Source organism: Culicoides brevitarsis, chromosome 2 (assembly GCF_036172545.1).
Source record: "Culicoides brevitarsis isolate CSIRO-B50_1 chromosome 2, AGI_CSIRO_Cbre_v1, whole genome shotgun sequence".
In the NCBI taxonomy this organism is placed as follows: domain Eukaryota; kingdom Metazoa; phylum Arthropoda; class Insecta; order Diptera; family Ceratopogonidae; genus Culicoides; species Culicoides brevitarsis.
In genome coordinates, this window is record NC_087086.1 from 38641884 (window position 1) to 38646381 (window position 4498).

The 4498-nt window shown below is 25.4% G+C and overlaps 1 non-coding gene across 1 annotated transcript; it reads left to right on the forward strand.

Moving 5' to 3' along the window:
* The first annotated feature begins 4099 nt into the window (after positions 1-4099).
* Positions 4100-4171, forward strand: Trnam-cau (transfer RNA methionine (anticodon CAU)). Its single transcript has one exon. It is a non-coding gene; the product is annotated as a tRNA-Met (tRNA).
* Positions 4172-4498: the final 327 nt, after the last annotated feature.

A 4498-nucleotide genomic window follows, 5' to 3' on the forward strand; every position in this document is an offset into this window, starting at 1 on the left:
ATGTTTTACATTTCACTCGCGAAAGGCAATTCAAATCAATTAAAAATTAGTTTTTTTTTCTAAAATTATTTTTAAACAAGTACTGAGATCTGCTTCAGTTGCTGGCCCGAAGTGAAATAAAGCTTAAATCATAGTAACACATCGTTCAAATACAACATGAAATATATTAACAACAACTCTTTTTTTTATTCGTAGTAAAGCGCGCGTGTACTTATGCTAAGTATTAGTTGTGTAGAAACGGACGTGATTCACGTTGATTGAAGATTGAAGTTGTAGTGTAAAATGACCTGGAAAACGACATTCCGTTATCTCTTATCAATCAATTTAATGTAACTTTTCTTTTCTTTTTCAGGTAGTAAGTTCTTCTTCTTCTTCGTCAACTGATAATAATAGTTAATTTTAATTATAGTTCATGATTAAAAGTTGTTGGAGGCGGAAGAAAGTAACAAGGAGAGTAAGTAAAGCGCATTTTCAAACAATCAGGTGAGTTCTTAAAAACTTTTAACAATTAAAATGAAATAGAGTTCCAAACCAAGCAAAATTCCTTTAACTATTTGTTCATGCTTTCGATTTTATGCTTTTCCGCACATTACACTCTGAAATAGCAAAGACTAAAGTCGCCACGATCGGATTTATCCAGAGATGTATGGTTCGTATTAGAACGATATCCCATCAGAGAATGACAAATGAACATTTATTGAATAAAAACACATCAAAGTATACCAAAAATAACAAAAAATACCCAAAAATTGACAAAAAAAGACACGAAAATTGTCAAAAAAGACCTGAAAATTGACAAAAAAGACGATTTTTTATATTTTTGCCTCCCCTTCAGAGCTCCCTGGATCCGCCCTTGACTTCAAAAAAGTCACATTAAACCAAAAAACGTCATTTCCCGCCAAAAATCAGATAATAATATTTTAAATTATTCATTTTTAAGTTCTTGAACTGAAAATTTCCCTCTTAATAAGTTTCAAAAGCATCAAAAATTCATTTGCCATGAAGCGACGTACTTTTAAAAGCCCCCAAGAGACACAAGTTTAAACAACTTGCTTCAGTAACACGAAACGACTTATAAACTTGCACTGAAACGCACTTCTTATCACGTATAAAATGCCTTTAAACAACATCTTATGTTGTCATGTTTCTTCAGTGAAACATATCTTAACCAGTTTTCTTTGTATGTCGCGCAATTGTTATGATTTTGCTAAAAATTTGCTTTGAAAATTTCGTCAATTATTATTGAAATAAATTAAAATTTAAGGTATTAATGCAGGCTGTACTTTCTCCATATTTTACCTTGCCAGTTATGAGCGCTAAGTATTTTACATTAAATTGTAGTTAAATTTTCTACAATTTTATTCTGCGCTCGTGTGAACTACACCTTTGTTTTTTCATTCAGTCGTTTATTTAACACATTTTACGACTTTTTTACGCATCTTCAGTTTTTTTCTCATGCTCCGGTATATCCATTGCATCAAAGAAATTAGACGACATTTAGAGTCGTTTCATGTTTCATTTGCCTAAAAAATATTTTATTGCCTTGTTTTGCTAACAAAGAAATGAATTATGTTATTATTTGTGCGACATGTGCATGACTGTATCAATTTCAACAATAATAATAATAGTAAAAAAAAACTTTCTACTTAATAGTACTCTTTTTTCTGCTCGGAAAAGAGTTTGTGAAGTCATTTTTTGCGGAATTCAGCAATCAATTCGGCTTCGACGATGAGTAAAAAAAAACAAAACCTTCCATTGGAGCATGAAAACTCTCCATTTTAATCATTCTTTCTAATTTCTCTTACATAATACATTATTAGAGATTATGATATTTTTTAATGCTTTTTCACAGTCAATGAGCTCGAGAAATGCGTAAACAATGAATTAAAAGGTGCATAGAAAGTAATTTGTTTTTGTTTACTAACAAGTTGCTCATACATGTTACATGAAGTACTTGTAATAATAATTTCAAGGTCTCGCGCGAGTATTTACTTTAAAGTAGATGAGAACGACAAATATTTGAGACCTTGTGAGATGGTGACCAGATTTACTTTAAGCATTTTGCCGCCGAAAGATTTTTCAAACATTTAAATTATTTCACGTTTGTTTATCAGTTAACACGGTGCGAGATGAAATTGCAAGTGAGGGTAAAAAAAATAATAATAATAAAATGTTTAGTGAAACTTTTACTGTATGGTTAACATGAAAAAAACATAATAAAAATATGAATATGTAGAAAGGGAGATTTGCTTAAAACGTAGAAATTGTGTAGGCGGGCAATTTTAAAGAACATTTATCCGATGAAACATGTCGAGGTCAAATGATGCTCAGACTGATAAAAAGATTTTCTGAGAAGGAATTAATAAAGAGAAATATCTTTGATAGAAGAATGTTTACGGACAAGTTCAAGTATTATTAAATTTAGAAAAAATATCAATTTTGGCAATTTCATTGGTTATTTGTAGAAGTTTAAAAATGCTAAAAAAAAGAAAAAATTTAAAAAAAAATTTAAAAAGTAAAAAAAATATTAAAAATTAAAAAAAATATTAAAAATTAAAAAAAAATACAAAAAATTAATTTAAAAACAGAGAAATTAATTTTTTGGAAATTTTTGAATAATTTAATTTTTAATTAGTTGAACTCGAAAGATTTACAGAAAAAAAATCAACAAATTATTGAATTTTTTTTTTAATTTTTTTATTAGAAAATATTTCAAATATAAAAAAACTATATTTTTTTTTTTAAATATAATGAATTAGTTATAAAGCTTTCTTTGGTATGAAAAACCTAAAAAAAATATTTATCAAAATTAATAAAATAATTTTTAAAAAATAAAAGACAAAATGTTTAAGCAAATATTTCATTAAAAATTTCTTATAATTTTTTTTTTAAATTTTTAATAAAAGACTTAAAGAAAAAAAATCAAAAAATTATTGAATTTCTTTTTTTTCATATTTTTAATAATAAATTGATTTTAATATAAGAAAAATATAAAATTTATAAAAATTTGATGAATTATTTAAAATGTTTTGTTTGATATAAATATTAAAATTTATATTATCATATTAAATATTATTAAATATAAAAATAAATAAATTAATATACAAATTATTTAATATAATTTTTGATTAATTTTAATTTTTATTTAAAGAAAAAAAAATAACAAATTATTGAAAATTTTTTTTAGAAATAAGTTTCAATAAAAAAAAATATAGTTAAAAAAAATACAATTAATTAGTTAGAAAGCTTTGTTTGATATGAGAAAAAAAAATAAATTATATAAATAATAAAAAAATAAATAAAATAAAATAAAAATTTTAATTAATAAAATAATTAAATGTTAAAATAATAATAATTGTAAATTAATATAGATAAAATTAAAATAAATAAATTTATATAATAATTTTAAAATTTAACTTAATTTCAATTTCTAAATAAAAAAATAATAAAAATAAAAGAGATAAAATGATTTAAATCTAATATAGGCGAAATAATTTGACAAAGTCAAAAATACGAAGAAAAGTCATCAAACTTGATCATGTGTGAAATTATATTAAGATATTTAGCACGTAATTTTTAACATTTCACACAATCGTTGATTTTTTTTCAGTAGCTAATTTGCTATTAACATAATAATAAAAAAAAATTAGTGAAGAAAGCTATGATAATTGAACTTCAAAGTGAAAGACTTTTCTATTAAAAATTTGAATATCTGCTCTAATTACTAAATTAATTGAACTTTAATTTAATTTAAGAAAGAAATTCAAATAGACAAAAAATAATTTTAAAGAGCCATGAACTTTTTTTTCTACGTTGAATTAAAATTCCTCGAAGTAATTCTCAATTGTTGAATTAATTTGCAAACAAAAACACCGGATAATCTTTTTTTTTGCGAATTTTTTGCTTTTACAATAACAAAAAGAGATGTTCAAACAAACAAAAAAAAGAGAGAGAAGCAAATTTCGTTCATTCACAAAAAAAAGGTTCAATCTTATCATCAAACCAGTTTAGCAAAGTTAATCTTGCTCATTTTTTTCGTTCCAATGAATGAATTTTTATGTAGCTAAAAATACTTTTTTATCTCTCGTACGCATCGTACAGCAGAGTGGCGCAGTGGAAGCGTGCTGGGCCCATAACCCAGAGGTCCGTAGATCGAAACTACGCTCTGCTAGATTTTTTTTTTGTTTTTTTTATCGACAGGATTTTTCACAAGAAAGAAAAGCAATCAAAACAGTGACAACAAATCATCACAACGCAAAAAAAAAAATATGAAGAGGTAACAATAATGGTTGAGAATCTAACGCGTGTTTTTGTCATAATGAAGGATCAAATTCTCTTTCTCTCAATTTGAGGTTGGGGAGGGAAAAACAAACACGACGACGACGAAAAACGACATCAATACAAAAATGATTTATTTCATGATGTGTGCCAGTTATGATGCTGTTTTGCTGTTACACTTACAACAACAACAACAACGCTCATTGCGCTGCGGAGTGAT